We start from the raw sequence: 21,183 nt of genomic DNA, 5'->3' as shown, positions 1-21,183 counted from the left end.
GTGCAGCACAGAGCAGATCCTGATGAATACGCTTTTCCTGTCCCTGGAGTACTCACAGGGATGATAGGGGATACATCTGAGGATAGAACCCGCAGGCATAATATGGCATACATTTGGGGGAAGGGAGGAGGGGGTGATAAGTGGAGTAATGGACTCAGGAATGCAAAATATTAGCTATGGAATAACAGGTTGTTCAGTTGCTAAGGAATCCTAAAAATAGGGATGAGTGACCAGTTGAGAGCAGTGGGGAGGAGTGAATACTTCTGTGGGTCTCACTGGGCAGCCCAGGCCTGAGCAAAGCAGTGCAGAAATGCAGCAATGAGCATGGCAGCCAAGTGTGAATCCCAGTCATCTTGTAGAGGTATTCCTGGCAGTCGCCCTGCTTCCTTGCAACTCCGGCCAGACCCAAGTACGTACAGCTCTTGGACTCACAGTAAGGGTTGGAGGCTCAGTTCCCAAGGGGAAGAACAGGGGTCTACATTTGCACAGCCCTACTCCCACCCTCATCTACCTTCCAAACTAGTTCTCCTGCTTGGGAAGAGGTTGGATAACAGACGCAACCTATCTTCCCACAGTGTGCAAATCTGACCATCAGGGAATGGATGAGAGGACGCTAAGTGGAGAGGAGCAGGATGGATGATGTTATTTGGGAGCAATGCAGTTTTTGTTTTCATTCTGAATAGGTTGACCTTTCTGGTCTGATGATTTTTAGTCTGATGATACCCTCAAAATGTTTTAAATAAATTTCACTGCATAGCAAATAAGTGGAGAAACTGTCTAGGGAATAACATGCCGGAAATTTGCCTGCACATTTTCTGCATCCTCATGCTGATAGGCTATCAGTGCTGTGCTACTTGTTTTCTCTAAGAGAAGTGCCATTAGAGATTGTGGTTTTCATCTGTTGTTTCCTTGCTTGGTGAGGTTTAAAAAATGTTCTTATGTTGTTATAACAAAGGCTTTGCTCACCAGTTTATTTTTCTTTTATTGATGATAAAACATGGTACAAATGATATTTGGTTGCTGTGTTGACACCAGGCAGATGGTGGGAAAATGGAGAGAAGGGAGGGGGAGGACATCAGCTGAGAAATGGAAACCTAGCTCTCCTCTTCTGAGTAGGTGTGGCTATAGGACACAGCAGGTTGGATTCATGTTCTCTCAATCCCTCTGATGCCTTTTTTTTTTTTTTTTTTAAACTGGCTCTCAGGAAGAGAGCTCAGGACTGTTTACACAGATTCCTACTTTATTATTATTAGTTTGTGGGCCTGGACACTAAGTAAGTGACTTTCTGTTAATGGAGTTTAATCACAAAGGACATTCTAATGAAAAAATAATCTTTCTCTAAACTTTCATTAAGATTCAGTCTTTAGCTAAGTCAGTATCTTATCTTCTCCTGGAAGTTCTGTTAAATTCAAAAAGCAATAAAAGAAATACTTGGTAGGGAAGAGCTATTTTATATCATTATTAGACATTATTACCTTACAATATGATGACTAGTTGATAGGGTAGAGGACATGGAATAGGATTTTTTTTAATCTTAAAATTTAAGTATAATTTAAATGTTATCTCTTTTAGTGTAAAGTTCTGTAAGTATTGACAAATACAAATAGTCATGTAACCATCACTATAATCAGAATATAAAATAATTCCATCACACCAAAAAATTCCTTCACATCCCTTTGTGTCAAACCTTTCTCTGTTCCTTAACAGTTATTGATCCGTTTTCTGTTTCTGTATGTTTGCTTTTTTCCAGAACATCATATAAATAGGCTCATACAGTAATATAGCCTTTTAAATCTGGTTTTAGTTGCTTAGCATAATGCATTCGAGATTCATCCATGGTATTTTATACTTCAATAATTTGTCCCTTTTTATTTCTGAGTAGTATCTCATTGTATGGATGTAATAGATTTTCTTTCTTTATTCCCTAGTTAAAGGACTGCTACAGACTGAATTGTGTCCTTCCAAAAGTCATATGTTGAAACTCTAACCCCCAATGAAACAGTATTTAGAGACAGAGCCTTTAGGAGATAATTAAGGTTATGTGAGATCATAAGGGTGGGGCCCTAATCTGATAGGGCTGTGCCTTTACAAGAAGAGGAAGAGACAGACACCAGAGCTCTCTCTCTCTCTGAGCACACGCATTGAGGAAAAGCATGTGATCACATAGACATGAGGCTGTCTGCAAACCAAGAACAGAGCCCTCACCAGAAACTGAATTGATTGGTACCTTGATCTTAGACTTTCTAGATAACACAACTATGAAAAAATAAATTTCTGTTGTTTAAGCCACCAAGTCTGTGGTATTTTGTTATAGCAGCCTGAGCAAACTAATACAGGGACCCTTGGTTACTTTTATTTTTGTGATTATGAATAAGCTGTTATAAGCCAGACTTAGTAAGCTTTTAATTTTTTACTTTAATTTTTAAGAACAGCTAACACAAGGACACCTGGGTAACTCAGTCAGTTGAACATCCGACTCTTGGTTTCAGTGCAGGTCATGATCCCAGGGTCGTGGGATCGAGCCCTGCCTTGGGCTCCATGCTGAGCGTGGAGCCTGTTTGAGATTCTCTTTCTCTTTCCTGCTCTCTCTCTCTCTCAAAAAAAAAAAATAAATAAAAACATAAGAATAAAAAATAGTTAATGCATTTTTGTGCTTCAAAATTTAAAAAGTAATATTGTAGTAAATCCAATAGATGGGCTTGTTCAGCCTGTACGCCAAGTTTCTATAAGGTACAGGCTGAAAAGTGAAAACTGTATTTAAATAGATCCTTGAAACTACAGTTTCATATACGAGTTAGATTTACCAATCAGACCGACTTTTATAAAATCTGAATTTGGAAATAAATTATTTGGGGCAAGAAATGGCATGTCAGTCATCCATTTAGCTGATGAGAGTGGTATCAGCTAAGTTGCAGCTAAGCCCAAGTTCTCCTCTAGTCAGCTGTAGTGGCTCTGACTCTGCCTTCTGATCTGTGGAATGAAACTAAGCTGGATGAACCTGGAACCAGAAGTCAAGTCCATAAATTTTTCTCCCTCACTGCCCTCACCCCGGTTTCCTGAGAGTGGAAGAGTCAGCAGTTTCCTTGAGCATTTGGTGTTTCTCTAGGAGCATTTTTTTTTTTTTGGCGAGGGGTGGGGGGCTATTCTAAAGTCTGTTCTTCCAGTATTTCCAGTGAGTTTTGTAAGAATCTAAATTTTTGTCTTAAAGGCACTTCTGGTAAAACTAGCCAGGGGGTTTCTTTTAGTTGTAACTGAATCCTGACTGATTAAGATATACAGTGGAAAGACATCCTTTCCCAGCCACTCAGTTCCCCTTTCTGAAGGCAGTCACTATTATTAATTTCTCATGTATCTTTATTGATGCATTTTATATAAATATAATCAAATGTAAATTTGTCCTCCCCTTTTTTAAAAAGAGGAATTGCAACATATAGCATACACTCTTCTGTATCAACTTGAAAAACTTTATATCCTAGAAATCTTTTCCATATCTGCACATAGAGTTTCCTAATTCTCTTTTATAGTTGCAGAGTATTGCATTATATATATGGATGTACCATAATTTATTTAACAAATCCCTTTTTGGTGGAAATTTGTTACTTCCAATAGTTTTCCATTACCAACAATATTGCAGTGAATCTCATTTGTATACACTTGCATGTGTACTGGTGTATCTGTAAATTCCTAGAAATGGACTTGCAAGGAACATACACATTTCTAATTTTGGTAGTATTGTCGAATTTCTCTTCATAGAGATTGTCCTAATTCTTTCTCCATGCCACCAATATAGTGTATTAGGACATTTTTGTGTTGCGCCAATTGAAAAGGTGAAGAATATTATGTTATTGTAATTTTAGTAGGCTGTTCTTGAGTAAAATTGAAAATCTTTTCATATGTTTAAGAAACATCTGTATTTTCTTTTCTGGTGAACAGTTTTTCTTTTTTGTCTGTTTTTCTGTTGGGCTTTGGTTTTTCACTTAGCATTTTATTTATAACAGTTGTATTAGGTTAATTAGCTCTGTGTTTCTGATATGACTTGTAAATTCTCCTCCCCAGTTTGTTTCTTGACTTTGTTTTGGTGATTTTAGCATGCCCTTAAAATTATGTTATAATATTTTTGCATCATAGTTTAGTAAGGTCTCTGCCATTTTGAGTATTCTTTCTTTCTATGGTTCTTTTATTGTTTCGTTTTTTAAAAGACTTTATTTTTAAGTAATTTCTACACCCAACATGGGGCTCAAACTCACAACCCTAAGATCAAGATTCCCATGCTCTGCCGACTGAGCCAGCCAGGCACCCTCCTTTTTTTGTAAACGTTTAAGTTTTTGAACCATTCTGGATTTATCTTGGTAGATGAGGAAAGGTGTGGATCTGTTGCGAGTCAGTTGTCCATGGAGCTCTCAAATATCTGTGCATCTTACGACAACTTTCGTTCTGAACTCTCTTTGCAGGGATGCTTATGTAGTGATCAGCCTTGGGAGATAGAAATAATATTTCTCTCCAGGTCAAAGGGCAGATTTCTTTGCTGTCAGGATAATAAAGATGTTTCCCTCTAGGTTAGATAGGTTTGCTAGCAGTCCCCTTATGAGATGGAAAGTTTCCTAAACTCAAAGTTCCTCACCCTGTGACACAACCTACTGTGTGGGGCATCCCCCGGGCCAATCTCTGCACCACTCTCAGGGTACTTAAGGAGCAAGGGGAACTGATGCCGTTATGGAGCTCATGCTTCTTTTGTCTTTGACCCAGGAGTCTCTGTCTTCTGAGAGCATCTCTGAAACCCTAGCAGGCTAACTTGTTGGGTACGATCTCAGGCTTGTCACAATTCTTGACAGGATCTATTTCTATTTTCTCATAGATGGCTATATTATTACCACATCACCGTCTAAAAAAATTTAATAGTTCCACCTTTCCCAGCTGATACTAATGACAACTTTTTTGTACCCTAAATTCTTGTGTGTGTGTGTGTGTGTGTGTGTGTGTGTGTAGGCTCATTTCTAGGTTTATATTCTGTTCAGTTAATCTATGTGTGTGCTAGTATATACTTTTGAAAGACAGACTTTATAATGTTTAATATCTGCTGGAACAAATGGTCACTTACTCTCTTCTTTTCCAGAATTTCCCTGGAACTTCCTGAATGATTGTTTTTGCATATGAAATTTAGAATCAGCTTATCTAGTTAAAAATATTCCTTGCATTTTATTAGTGATAGTGACAGACTTATAAATTAACTGAGGGGGGATTAACATCTTTATGATGCTGAGTCTTCTTCTTTAGGAACATGCTATGCCTTTTTTAAAATTAAAGTTTCAGGACACCTGGGAGGCTCAGTTGGTTAAGCATCTGACTCTTGATTTTGGCTCAGGTCAGATCTTACAGTTGTTGGGATCTGCACTGGGTGTGGAGCCTGCTTAAGATTCTCTCTCTCTCCCTTTCCTTCTGCCCCTCCCCTGCTTGCTCTCTCTTTCAAAAAAAATGAATAAAGTTTAAAATTTAATTTTTCTTCATATACATGGTGTCTATTGATTTCTGAATGTGAATTTTATACTCTACTATTTATAGAACTTTCTTATTGGTTTTTGGTAGTTTTTCAGGAGATTCTCTTAGATTTCCCAGTTTTATAATTACAGTAACTGAAAATGTAGATAATTTGATCTTTCCTTTTAATACCTCTAAATTCCCTTCTCCTATCTATTTGGTTTGTCCACTTGTCTAGTACCTCAAAAAATAATGTTAAATAATAATGATGATAGTAAAAAGTTATTGAGTATTTATATGTCTTGTAGTGTATAAGTACTTTATACTTGTCAATCTATTTACACCTCTTAGCAAGCAGCCTTAAGAAGTAAGTCTCATCATTGTCTACATTTACAGAAAGGGAAATTCAGCACAGAAATAGTAAGTAAATTTCCCACACTCTCATAGGTCCTAGGTGGCATTTGAACTTTGGTGGTTCAATACCAAAATCCATGAAATTTATTTTCCTATAGTGACTTATGAGAGTTAAGAGTAAATAAATATCCTTTGTTTATCTGACTTTGGTGAAAATGTTTCTAGTAGCCCCTCATTAGGTATGATGATGGCTCTGGGGCTAAGACAGATCTACTCAATCATGTTGAGGACTGAGAGTTTTTCTGAAGAACAGATGTACATTTTTTTGAAGAGCATTTTTAGCATCAGTGGAAATGATCTTAGGTGACTCTTCTCAGATATATTAAAATGAATTAATAGAGTTCCTAAAATTGATTTACTTTTGCATCTCTAGAATGAAGCTCACTTGGCCTGAGTGTGTTATTCCTTTGATGTGCAGCTAGATTCTGTTTGGTAACAATAAAAATTGATTTCTGCATTGATATTGATACATGAATAGTTAAAGCTTTATAGGAGAACACATTGTGATATACAGGAAGGAGGAGAAAATTTTAGCTAGAGGCCCCTTTTGAGGGGCACCTGGGTGGTAGCAAACAGAGAAACACTTAGGTCTTCTCAAGAAGAAATGGATGAGAAGGTGGGGAGTTCCAAGTCAATAAGAAAAGCATTGAAGAGGAACTTCACCTATTTTATCCAAGTTTCTTAAGATGTGGTTTCAAACAGAGAATGCCCCTATACCTCCTATTATTTCCTATTATATGCTTTCTCTTCAAAGTGTCTAGTGGTCAGAAGGGAAAAGCTAGCTAGAGTTCTAGTCCCTCACTACTAGTTACTAATAAAGGAATAATCATATGATAATTGAACTGTTGCCTAAACATAGCGGCCACGGTGGATAGCTTTCCGCTCTTTAGTGAAAAATAGTAAAATAATAACTGAGATCTAGAGCTGGAGCCAACAATTCATTTCTTCTTGGAGAAAAATTGAAGAAATACCAGAATGAGAAAAGAAGATGACTAAGTTGACATATGTCAAAATAATGCTACTAACTGCTCTTAATTCTTTTTTATGAGTAGTTCTGCCTAAAATCCTGAAGGAGTGTAGATGCTCATTTCATCCTTCCCCAAGGGGGAGAAGAGAGCTCAGGTCCTCTGAGGGGCACTTTGAGGGGGTGCTCTGCTTGCTCCTCAGGCAGTGTGCCTCAGATGAGAGGTGATGGGATCACCTGCATCAAAATTTCGTTGTTTGCGAAAATGCATGTTCCCAGGCCCTACCTGGGATGAGAATCTGAAATCTGAATTAAAAAAAAAATTGAACACTTATTCATTTTTGAGAGACAGAGAGAGAGAGACAGAGTGTGAGCAGGGAAGGGGCAGAGAGAGAGAGGGGGAGACACAGGATCTGAAGCAGGGTCCAGGCTCTAAGCTGTCAACACAGAGCCCAACCTGGGGCTCGAACTCATGGACCATGAGATCATGACCTGAGCTGAAATTGGACACTTAACCATCTGAGCTACTGAGGGACCCTGAGAATGTGGTAATTTATTTCAGCTTTTTTTGTGTGTGCAGAGAAAACCAGACAAGTTGATATTACTGAAACAAATTCATCTAGAGGTAGAAAACTGACCTTCCAGGATCCATAGGCTTCTGTGCCTAAAATTCTCCAGTCAAATCCTAGATGTCGGTGCTGCTAAATGATGCATATCCTTTCACACCTTTTAGCGTGTTGAATGCTGAAGGGAGAAAGTTCCTGTGGGCATTACCATGGGGCATCAGAGGAAGACAGCTGTCTCCGGCTCCCAGTCAACAATCTGCAATGAAAAATGAATGTTTCAGTACTTCTGAATAGTCTGCTTAATAATTTGGAAAGCAGAACCCATCTCTCTGATGCTCACTAAGCATTTTTGGCAAGTAATTTGGATACATTTATCTTCTCTGACATTGCCTAATGGAGCTATCTACTTCCCTGGCATATGTTGAAAGTGACTAGCTAAAATGTGTGCATTCTGCACTCTACAATAAGGTGTGTGTGCCCTACAGATGGAAGCAGCCCACCTTGGGCACCCAGCCTAAAAAGTTAAACTAACCAGTTCTCCAGTAGCTGTTCGCTGGGTATTTATTATTTTAACCTCTTAAGTAAGGTCTCAGATTTTTCAGGGCTGGTCTCTGGGAGTTAAGTTTTAATCCAGGACTGCAAAAATATATTCCCGTATAAAAAATATTTAATTTTAAACTGAGTGGGAAAGCAAACATTAGAAGTTAATTAAAAGGAACATTATAAGTGCTTTACCAATGTTCCAATTCTTGAACCTAGAGAAAGTGGTCACAGTAGAAAAATGTGACTTAATAGGATATTTATATAAGAAGCTTTAAAATTGCCATAAGAATTAAAGAAGAGGAAGGAGAAGGAGAAGGAGAATGAGAAGAAGGAGGAGAAGGAGACCTATGAGGATTTTTGTTCATAATATCTTTTGTAAGTCTGACCAGAAATTAAGAAAAAAAAGAGGGAGTAGCAGGCAGCTAGAGAAAGGAAGACTCTAAGACGCATGCTTACATTTCAGCAGTCCTCAAATTCATCCAAGAAATGGCATACACTTGTAAAAGAAGAGGTGAAGCTGTGGGTTTTCATTGGTAGAGTCAAGTGTGTACAGGCTTCTTCTAACTACTTGAGGAGAGAGAATTCTAGGAGACAGATGGCTTTCACTGAAGGGGCAAGTTCATACTCTGATTATAAACTTTGGCATGGCAAGCCTTCCAAAACCTGTCTTTACAAATTCATACCTCACAATTCAACGCTCATCACCATCAACTTAGTTTTTCATTCCAAGAAAGGTGATAAAACCAAATATCACTAAAATTGCTTTTCATATAAAAAAACTTATTTGCATTCTGTGCAGTTTCATAGAATTCCTAAGCAGCTATTGAAAACTGAGTAACTAAAAGTTACAGATGGATATGAATATTTCAATCATCTGCCATTATAAGTGTAGCAAATAAATGCTCTTGATGCTTTGGGTCTCTTGTCTTTCAAGATGGATTCCAAATGTTAAATGCTACATGCTAGAACTAGGATTAGAAAATATTCAGAGGAGGCACTAGTAAAGTCAGCCAATACCTTTTCTTGAATTGTGACTATTCTCATTTAACCACCAAAACAGCTTCTCTGGAGCAATCTTTAAAACTCTTGTTTTTGTTGTGCTTAGTAAGTATTTATTTCCACTACTTAGTGGAAGTTAAAAAAAAAAGAGGATTTCCATTTCTACTCCTATTCTAAGCCTCAGGCCACTGACTATACTTCATCCTCTGGATAGAATCCACTGTTGGTACAGCACCCTCAGCTGTTGAAGTCACTATATGACTGCATGGAAAATGAGTAGGATATAATAATTATAGAAAACAAGGTTCAAAATTGGATTCATGTGATGATTTATGATTATGTTGAAATGATATATACATGCAGATAAGACTAGAAGAATACATGGGAAAAGTTAGGCCAAATGATCTATTGGGAAGTGAGATTTGAAATGAATAACTTCTATTTTTAAATTTCTAAAACTGTTGTTATTGTATTGTTTGCAAAATAATTTCTTTAAGAAAAGAATTTGGTTGACTTATACACTGAAAACTAGAAAACCTTGATGAAATAATTAAAGAAGACACAAATCAATGGAAGGAAACCCAGTGGTGATGGATGGGAAGATGTAATATTGTTAAGATGTCATTACTACCCAAGGTGATCTATAGATTCAATGCAATCTCTATCAAATCCCAACAACATCATTTGCATAAATAGAAAAATCCATGCTAAAATTCATGTGGCATCTCAAGGGACCCCAAATAGCCAAACAATATTGAAAAAGAAGAAAAAAATTGGACATCTCATACTTTCTGATTTCAAAACTTACTACAAAACCACAGTAATCAAAACAGTATGGCACTAGCCTAAAGACAGACATATAAGCCAATGAAATAGAATAGGGAGCTCAGAAATAAACCCTCTCATATATGGTCAAATGATTTTCAACAAGGATGCCAAGACCATGGAATGAAGGAAGGACAGTCTTTTCAATTAATGGTGTTGGGAAAACTGGATATCCACATGTAAAAGATTGAAGTTAGGCCATTACTTTACACCATATACAAAAATTCAGTCAATATGGATCAAAACCTAAATGTAAGAGCAAAAACTGCAAACTCTTGGAAGAAAACATAGAAGAAAATCTTTATGATGTTGGATTTGGCAATAATTTTTTTGGATATGATACTAAAACACAAGCAACAAAAGAGAAAATAGCTAAATTGCACTACATCAAAATTAAAACATGTGTGCATCAAAGGACACTATTGATGGAGTGAGATGGTAACCCAAGGAATGTGAGAAAATATTTGCAAATCATATAGCTGATAAAAAAGATCGATATTTATAATGTATATAGAAATCCTATAACTCAACAGCAACAAAACAAACAACCTGCTTTAAAAAAAAAAACTGGGTAGGGGCGCCTGGGTGGCTCAGTCGGTTGAGCATCCAACTTCGGCTCAGGTCATGATCTCACAGTTCATGAGTTTGAGCCCCACATCGGGATCTGTGCTGACAGCTTGGAGCCTGGAGCCTGCTTCAGATTCTGTGTCTCCCTCTCCCTCTGCCTCTTCCTGCTCATGCTCTGTCTCTCTCTGTCTCTTAAAAATGAATAAACGTTAAAAAAACTAAACAAACTGGGTAAAGGACTTGAATGGACATTTCTCCAAAGAAGAAACACAGATGGCCAATTGCACATACAGAGATGCTCAACATCACTAGTCATTAAGGAAATGCAGATCAAAACCCCAATAGGATACCAGTTCACACTCATTAGGATAGTTATTAAAACAAAACTCCCCAAAACAGAAGATAAAATGTGTTATCAAAGATGTGGGGAAATTGGAATCCTCATGCACTGTTGGTGGGAATATCAAATGGTATGGCTGCTGTGGAAAATAGTTGGTAATCTCTCAAAAAATTTGAAAATAGAATTACCAAATGATCCAGCAACTCCACTTCTGGGCATGTACCCAAAAGAAGTAAAAGCAGAGATTTGAAGAGATTTATGCACTCATGTTCACAGAGGCATTGTTCACAATAACCAAAGGTGTAAGCAACCCAAATGTCCATCGACAATGAATGGATAAACAAAATGTGGTATATACATAGAGGGGAATATTATTCTGCCTTTAAAAAGAAGGAAATTCTGACACATGCTACAACATGGATGAACTTTGAAGACATTACACTAAGTAACCCAGTCACAAAAGGGCAAATACTGTATGAGTCCTCTTATATGAGGTTCTTAGAATAGTCAAATTTATAGAGACAGAAAATAGAATGGTGGTTCCCAGGGGTTGGAGGAAGCGGAAAATGGGGAATTATTGTTTAATGAGTATAGGGTTTCACTTTTATAAAATTTAAAGTGTTCTGGAGATAGATAGTGGTGATGATTACACAATAAAATGAATGTATTTAATATCATTGAACTGTATACTTAAAATAGTTAAAATGAGGAAGGCATGGGTGGCTCACTGAGTAGAGTGTGTGACTCTTGAACTCAGGGTTGTGAGTTCAAGCCCCACATTTATTACTTAAAGATAAAAAATCATAAAAAATATTTAAAAGGATAAATTTTGTTATGTATATCCTACCACAATAGAAAAAAGTCTGATTAAGTGCACATTCTAACTTTCTCATTCTAGACAGTACTTCCTGTGGTCCTGTCCCTTTCTTTCTCTACATTCTCATTTCTCTTAGCATTGTTCTTTTTTTTTAATTTAAAAATTTTTTAAATTAAAAAAATTTTTACGTTTATTTATTTCGAGAGAGCGAGAGGCAGTGGGGGAAGAGCAGAGAGACAGAGAAAGAGAGTGAAAGAATCCTAAGCAGGCTCTGTGCTGATGAGCCTGACATGGGGCTCCATCCCACAAACCGTGAGATCATGATCTGAGCTGAAATCTAGAGTCAGACGCTTAACCAGCTGACCCATCCAAGCACCCCCTCTTAGCTTTGTTCTTAATGAGATTGTTGCAGATAAAGCTTATTTATTTATTTTGAAAGAGAGAGAGATAGCATGCACGTGCAATCAGGGGAGGGGCAGAAAGGGAGAGAGAAGATCCCAAGCAGGCTCTGTGCTGTCAGCACAGAGCCCAATGTAGGGCTCAAACTCATGAGCTGTGAGATCATAACCTGAGCTGAAATCAAGAGCTGGATGCTTAAGTGACTGAGCCTCCCAGGCGCCCCTGCAACTCTGCAGTAGATCTCCTCTGACCACTTCAACTGCCAATTTCTTGGCTAATGGGATCATCTTCTGAGTTACAAGTATTTACTAACTGGGTAACATATGGAGGGCCATGTATTTGGTGCTATGGACAATAAAGTAGAATATAGGCTTAGTGACTTATAGCAATACCCTGACAAGGTAGGGCACATGGGACATAGAGCACTATCTCCACAGGAAAATGACACTTGATACACCCCCTGGGAGAGGTGCTTTAAGACCAAAAGTGCTTTAAGAATTTGATTAGGAGAGGCAGAGTTGAAGAAGTTTTGGAGAATGGGGAGGATTTGATTACATGTAGAGGAGAGGCATTGAACTGACAGGGCAACTAATGAGTCAACTACTAATATGTGCATTGTTTCTCAACCTTGGTACCACTGACATTTGTACTGTAATACTTTTGTTGTGGGGAGCTGTCCTGTACATTGTAGGATACTTAGCAGCATCCTTGACTCATGTACACTAGATGACAGTAGCTCCTTTCTCTACCCCATTGATTGGGACAATCAAAAATATCTCCAGACATTTCCAGAGTCCCAAATCATTGATATAGGGAGCTTGTCCCTAAGCCAGGAAAGACACCAATTTGACCAGAGTAGAAAGTACAGTCATGAAAGTGTCTTTCATCCAAGCATTCCAATGTCTCTTTTGGCCCCTGACACATAAGGAATGGTTTATAAGCCTTCTTGTTCATTCTTTTGTAGTGGTTCTGTAAGAAAGTTGATCTGAAACCTTTAAAAGAGTTTGGATAAGGAGAGCCTACAAGTAGATGGACCATTTAGGAAATGTTTTGTGATAATTCAGAAAAGAGATATAAAGATTTGAACTAAGGCTGTGATAAGTGGAATAGAAAGGTATAAGAATTTGTGTGAAGGAAGAATAAACAGAATGTGGGGGCAGCAGGCAATACATCTGGGTAAGCTGGGTAGAAGAAAGGGGGGGCCTGGTCTTTATTGAGAAGCAAGAAAGTCAGTGTAGATGTAAGCAGAAGTCTCTAGAGATATGAAGGTTGAATGTGAACAGTTATTGATTATTTCAAACCATGAAAATAATTTTTATAGCAAGGAGTCAAGCCAATGTGGAGTCACTCTGCAGGTAAAGGAGGCAGGCAAATTTAGACTTTTTTTTAATCTTCCCACAAAAAGGAAAAAGAAATGTAAGAAGAAGGACAAGGAGAAGAGAAAAGCAGTGCAAAATTGGTTTTTCTTTGTTGTTTTTTTTGCTCAGTAATATCAGTTGGAGATGTAAAGATGAATAATCTCTGATTTGGGATACTAAAAATCCACATTCAAAACTCAGCACGTCCTTTTAAAAGCCCGGAAAGAATTAAAAAAAAAACAACAACTTTGTGCCTTTTTAATATTCTAAGCCATTTCCCCATTTTCACGGAGGAAATACAGACAAAGCAAGGGCAAAATTTCAGCATGAGGGCCTCCCCCTGGCTCCCAGCCTTGGACGTTGCTAAGCTGGTGAGCATCCTATTGTCATTTGAGAAAGCCAGCTGCACAGCTAGATAGAGTGAGCCTGTCTCTGCAACTCCAAGACTGTAATTATGCTAAAATGGGATCTTGCAGCAGTGAATATAAAGAGAAGCCTTGGAATATCTCTCCTACACTAAACAACTTTATGGTTGAAAGGAAGCAATTACTGAGAACAAGATGAGACTAAGAAAAAACAGCATAGCTTTCCAACTTTTCCAACTTGGATATTGACAGTATTGTGCTGACCTCAAATAGTCTTTGCTTTTTTTCTCCCTAAAGTCATAATAATTCCAGTTTTCTAGGCTGCAAACTAGAATTAAGTGGAAATAATTTTTAAAAACCATCTCCCACTCAATTTAAAACAACTTTCTAGATTAGCTTAAGAACACCAGTAATTCTACCAAAATCTTCATGTTTGGTTATCTTTCCCACCACGACTTGGAGAGACACTAGCTATACTAATAAGTTCTTTGCTACTCACTGCAGCGGCTCTGCCTTCCTAAATGACCACTGTCCAGCCAGGAGCCGAGTTGCCTGGAGATAACATGGTTGTGAAATAGCAGAACTGGAGGGCTCCTAATTCTTTTTCTTCTCTTGTGGTAGAAGGTGGCAGAAATAGGAAATTGGGGAATAGGACAAGATTATGTCTGAGGCTGGGAGTTACAAATTAGTACTACCTACCATAGTGTGTCCACCACCTCCCCATTCTGCCTTTGCTGCTTGCAGTTAAAAATGTCCACCTTGGGGCGCCTGTGTGGCTCAGTTGGTTAAGTGACCAACTCTTGATTTCAGCTCAGGTCTGATCTCACAGTTCATGAGATGGAGCCCTACATCAGGCTCTGTGCTGACAGTGCAGAGTCTGTTTGGGATTTTTTTTCTCCCTCTTTCTCTGCCCCTCCCTGGCTCTCACTCTTTCTGTCTCTCTCTCAAAATAAATAAATAAACATTTAAAAAAATGTCCACCTTGAGGGGCACCTGAGTGGCTCAGTTGGTTAAGCATCCAACTCTTGACCTTGGCTCAGGTCATGATCTCATGGTTTGTGAGATTGAGCCTCACATTGGGCTCTGCACTGATGGCATAGAGCCTGCTTGAGACTCTCTCTCACTCCCCCTCTCTCTGCCCCTACTCAGCTGGCTCTCTCTCTCTTTCAAAAAATAAACAAAAAAAATGTCCACCTTGAACTCTCCATCTCTAAGATACATTGTCAGATTAAGAGAAAGCAAGGTGGTACTTGAGAACAAGCCCACTCAGGCCAGGTCTACATAGGTTAATTAGATAACCATCTTTCTAAATAGTTCTAGAACCCAAAAGATCAACTTTTACCTAAATTACATAGCTGGACATGCTCAGTGATACTTATTCTTCTGGAGGTCTTAGCCAAAGCATAAGACAACAGGAAGAAAAAGGATGAGAAGTATTGAGAAGATACAAAAGTGTCATGATCTCTAAATGATATGATTGTCTTCCTAGGAATTTTAAGACAATCAAAAGAAAAGCAATTAGGTCCAATGAGAGGTAGGAATAAGGAAGCCAGCTATAACTATAAGCATGTCAAATCAGTAGATTTCTTATATAATTAGCAATAATCATCAGTTATAAAATGTAACATAAGAAAGATTAAATGATAATTCTTTAAATAAATCAACATATGTCCATCCAATGTAATTTATATAGCCATTACAAAGATGAAGTGTCCATGTCTTCTTATAGAAAGATGGCTATGATATTTGGTAGAAGGTAATAGTGTGACCCAAAACAGAATGTAAAGGATTAAAGCAAATAAAATTACATATATATATGTGTGTGTGTGTGTGTGTGTGTGTGTGTATGTGTGCATGTAACACATATATTTCATACATGGAAATATAATCCAAAAGAATATAATCTAGTCCTTTAAAATGGTTTTCTTGGGGTTGGGGGAGTGGCTAATTTTCTCTTTCTATATTTTATATTTTTCTTAATATTCTTATATGAAAATTATGTATTATATTTGAAATCCAGAAAAAGCAACAAAATTTAAAAATTTTGTTTAAATTTAAGAAGAAAGAAATGTTTAAAATTTAAGAAGAAAGAATCTTCTTGAGCTCTCCATTTGTTACAGCTAGACAGTACTTAGGGTTCATCAGCTAGCCAAACACAAAACACTTGAAAGCTCATCTCCTTAAACCTGAAATAGGAAATGAACAGCCCCCAAAATGGAATCAAAAGTTCTAGGGTTCAGTTCATAAATAAGAGTAACTGTGTACTGATATTGTTAAATCAGAACATATTTTAAAAGATCGACCTAGCATAGGGAAATTTTGCATTTCCCCTGGTGTTTAAATAAATTTTTTCAACATTACATATTCTTTTTATTATGTCAGTAATTTATGTTTATTCCAGAAATTTAGAAAATACCAAAAAGTATAAATAAAAATAATCTATAATACTATTTTTCAGAGAAAATAAAGATTATGTGTGTGTATGTATGTACACACACACACACACACACACACACACACACACACATACATTTTTTTAAGTAAGCTCCACCTGCAATGTGGGGCTTGAACTCACAACCCTGAGATTAAGAGGTGACATATTCTACCAACTGAGCCAGCCAGGTGCCCCATAAAGATTAATATTCTTGTGTATATATTTCCCTTTACTATTTTTTATCAATACATGTGTATATTTTTAAGAAGGGATCATGGCTATTTTCCTCTGACAACACATGGTGAATAGCTTCCCATGCCATTCTTTGAATATCACTGAGAATTTCCTATGGTATTTATCATAAATAATACTATAATGAATATACTGATATAAAATTTTTGAGTAAAAAAGATAAGCTCCATGAGCACAATGACTTTTTCTGTGTTGTTTATAGATTTACAGATGTGTCCCCAGTGCATAGAGTTGAGCCTGATTCTTAATAGGGACTCAGTAAGCATTAATGAATGAATCTCATTTGCTCAGGCCAGTAGGGCTTAAGCTTTAGTGTATATAAGAATTATCAGGAGATCTTGTTATAGCCAAATTCTCATATCTCAGTCCGAATCAGAGATATTGATTCAGACATCTTTAGAGAGGCCCATGTGATTCTGATGCTGGGACCCAGTGTTGGGAAACACTGCCTTAGGCTATATATGTAGAAGCAGAATTACCAGATCAAAAGCATAGATATTTTTAAATCCTCTGATTTATATTGTTAATTTACCTTCCTGAAAGGTTTTACCAACTTACCAATTTACAGCTTTCCAGTATCCTCCTCCCTGCTCTGTAATATATACAACTTATTTTGCTGCCTTTCATCAACACTGTATTTTCAATTTAAAAACACATTACTGATTTGGTAGAGATGAGGAAGAGAAAATCATTTCTCACTAAAAATATAAAAAGTCATAGAAGAAAATGTATACTCACACCATCTAGAATGAACTACTCTGGTTCACCTCCTAGCGTATTTGTCTGTAGTCTTTGTTTTTTAAAGAATAAAAATTATTGTTTTTGTAAAAATGGAAGATGCTTATTTTATAGAATGTGTACCCTGTAGAAAAGGACAAAAGTAAAGGTTAAAAACACCTCAGGTTGCACCATCTAGAGATAATTAAACTTAACATTAGAAAAGCATGATTTTAGACATCTTTTTATGCATCTCTATAGATAGGGGAATAAGAGATGGATGGTAGATGGCTGGTTGGGTGGATGGGGAGCAAGAGAAGAGTACTTTTATAAAATAGAATCATACTACAGATAATGATGAGTATGTTCTCTTTGACACTACCTGGGTTCTACTCTTTCTTTTGGGATTTTATTAATTGTTCTATGCCACAGTTCATACTTTTCATCTGAGTGTATATTCTATTCTTTTCAGTGGTTCATGGTTTGTGGGTTGGGTTTCCACAAAGCTCAACCCAAGGCAAGGAAATGAGTAGAAGTGGTTTATTTAGGAGACGACCCCAGGAAGCACTGGTAAGGAAGTGGAAAAGTGAGGAAGGGAAGGAAAGGAAGCCAGTAAGTGGAGGAAGCCAGAGCATGCTATGGAGTAGAGCACTCAGGCGGCCATCAGGAGCTCAATTCCACCAGGGAACTCTGGTAGACTGCATAGAACACATACCAGAGTTAGCATAATAAGGAGTGAAAGAATTGGATATTTATCCCACCTGTTGTCAAGTCACTGGTTGAACTTTGCTAGGAGGAGTCATTAATTCCCAAGTACTTCCTGCCTGCCTTACAAGAGGCTAAGTAAGCCTTGCTGGTCAGAAAAGCCCCCAGAGAGTTGGAGATGCTTGGAACTGGAAGCCTGAAAAGCAAACATAGTAATTGTTAATGCTGGGGGTGGGGTGTGAGTGGAGCACCAACAGTGTTGATAGATACCCTTGGGTTTGGGGTTGTTTCTCCAATTCAGTCTAGAACCCTGGAGCCTTTAATACTTTCCAGAGAGAGAGTCAGTAATGTTGTTGTTGTTTTCTGTATTTTTTCTCTCCATATCCATTCCTATTATTCCTCAGTCAGAAGATCAAAGAGAGATACATACATATTCCCTATAGATCTCTCTTCAGATTTGGGAGTATTAGTGAGAACGGTCAGGATTTTGTTGACTCTTCTCCAGTTTCTGGGGGTGGCAATGAAGTTGGGTGCAGAGCTTTCTTGTGTATCCAGCTTCTCTGCTATTCTAGAAGATGGTGTCCCTACTATACCCCCAATTCCTCAGTTTTAAAAGCTTATTGTACAGTGGTTTAAAAATGTATCCACAAAATCTTTGACAGCCTCTTCCTAAAAGGCAGAGGTGAAGTCCCCTCACTTTGAGCATGGACTGGACTCAATGACTGTCTTCTAATAAGTATAATACTGTAGAAGTGAAGGTATTTGTCCAGGTCATGAAAGTCATCCTAATTTTCTTCTTGTGCTCTTTCTCAGATCATTTACTCTGAAGGAAGCTAACTGCCCTATGGTGAGGACACAAAGCAGTCCGATGGAAGTCTCCATTTTATGATTCTGTGAACAGCCAGTGAGGAGTTAGACAATGGCTATTAGGCTAATGGGTGAGTTTGGAAGAGGATCCTCCAGCCCCAGTCAAGTCTTCAGAAGGAAAGTCCTGAGCCAGAACCACCCAACTAAGCTGCTACCAGGTTCTTGACTCACAAAAACCATGGAAATAAATATTGTTTTAAGTCACCAAGTTTTGGGGTCATTTGTTAAGCACAGTAGACAATGATACAATAGCATTAGTGTTTTCTACTTCCTAGTTTGGTTTGTTTTTTGGTAAATTTGGGGCTGCTTTTTATACTGTTTTTTGCTCTCCTTTTTAAATATGCAGTTTGGAGAGGCTGGGTGATTGAGTCAGTTAAGTGTCTGTCTCTTGGTTTCAGCTCAGGTCACAATCTCATGGCTCGTGGATTTGAGTCCTGTGTCAGGCTCCCTGGTTGGGATTCTCTCTCCCCCTCTCTCTCCCCCGCCCCACCCCCCCACGCGTATGTGTGTGCTTTCTCTCTCTCTCTCTCAAAATAAATAAACTTAAAAAAAAAGAACCCCAGGCATCTTAAAAACAATAAAAGTAAATAAATAAATAAATACACAGTTTTAATTCACCATATTAAACAATTTTGATAGTAAGTGTCTTGTCTTGAACACGGCATAATACTTAAAGCTTGGCTCTTTACTCCTTTCTGTTATGCAGAAGTCCCAGGGGACCTAGAGCATCATTTGTCATATTATTTCTTGGACAACAGTGAAGAGTAACTTGTTCAGTATTTCCTTTTTCCTACATATTTTATCTGTAAAGAGAATAAGGTGGGGAGGTTAATGCTTTTAATTGATAGAGGTAGTTTAACAAGATCTAGGCAAAAGACAGCTTTCCTGCTGTCTCCAAAAACCTCTTTATTTTACCCCTGTGCTTCTAAAAGTCTCCTTGGTTCTTTGGATTGTGAAATCCCTTAGTCACCAACACCACTGCTGACTTTCCCTCTGGTTCAAGATAATTGGAATTGATTGTTCTTCTGTACCATTGGCGTCATAGTTTCAATTTTCTCTGTTTGAAATCTATTAAGAAACATCTTTCTCCTGTAAAGTTCACATTGGCATTTCATTTTTAGAAATACTGCATGAAGGACATAGAGCAAAGGGCAATAGCAGACAACTAGGGAGATTATGACTCCATGAAGTTTCAGTAGCATCTTTTAACCCAGAAACGAAATAAAGCAGATATTCCACTTGAAGCAATACTGGGAACTCCGTTTTATAATAATTTAATCACTTTAAAATAAAAATTTTCGGGGCTCCTGGGTGGCTCAGTCGGTTGAGCGTCTGACTCTTGATTCATCTCATGTCATGACTCCAGAGTCGTGGGATTGAGCCCTGAGTCGGGCTGCGTGCTGACAGTGTGGAGCCTGTTTGGGATTCTCTCTCTCTTTCTCTGCCCCTCCCCTGTTCGTGCTGTCTCTCTCTCTCAGAAAAAAAAATGTAGAACACAAAATTGTGCATATTCAGTGAAAGAAACATGTAAAAAGTGTGTGTGTGTAAAGATTAGGAGCACTAAAGGAATGTAAATAGTTATTTCATTTAGGCCTAGGCATGACAGGTATATTTTTTGAAACCATAAAAATAAAAATCTTTCTAGAAGAAAGAAATATAACTATGTATGCCTGAGTGGATTTCTGTAAACATACCAGGCTACAGAATTTTTAAAAGTAAATTGGGCCAGCATTACGAGGGAGAGAGAAAGAGAGACTGTTCTTTCATTCTGGCTGAAGCAGGCTTCTGAGTTAAGACTTCCCTTGTGTTGGTGAAGAAAAGTTCCCTCACTTCTTTCCCTTTTCTACTTGGCTCCATTTTGCTCATAGTCTGCTTTTCTTCTCTCTTGATAGAAAGTCTTCAAATTATTTTATGTTGAGTGTTTTGCCTGAACAAAAATAATGATAATGAAACTTCTAAAAAGTGAACTGTGGTAAGCCCCAATTTAAAACAATTTTTTCATGTTTATTTGTTTTTGAGAGACAGAGACAGAGTATCAGTGGGGGAGAGGCAGAGAGAGAGAGAGAGAATCCAAAGCAGAATTCAAAGCAGGCTCCAGGCACTTAACTGTTAGCACAGATTCCGACATGAGGCTCGAACCCATGAACCGTGAGATCATGACCTGAACTGAAGTTTGATGCTTAACCACTGACCCACCCAGGCATCCCAGTCCCAATTTTTTAAAAGTTTTATTTATTTAAGTAATCTCTACACCCCACATGGGGCTCAAACTCACAACCCCAAGATCAAGAATGGAGTCTTATGCTCTTCCAACTGAGCCAGCCAGGTGCCCCTGTGGTAAGCCCAATTTTAAAATTAGACTGACTGAGAGCTGAGCCTGCTGTCACTTTGGCTTCTAAGAGATGCCTGCCTCTCTCTCCTAGGTTCATGGCTCTTGTGAGTGTGGAAGTGACCTAAGGGAGGCCAGCAAAGGAGCCTGCAGAGCAGTCTTGCGACTGGAAAAAATAAGTAGGCCTGCTTATTAGGTCTGTCTATAAAACTCTGATCTGTTACGCCCCGCTCATTAAATAACATAA

The sequence above is a fragment of the Lynx canadensis genome, chromosome A1 (assembly GCF_007474595.2).
Source record: "Lynx canadensis isolate LIC74 chromosome A1, mLynCan4.pri.v2, whole genome shotgun sequence".
NCBI classification, from domain to species: Eukaryota; Metazoa; Chordata; class Mammalia; order Carnivora; family Felidae; genus Lynx; species Lynx canadensis.
Note: the sequence above shows the minus strand (reverse complement) of the source record.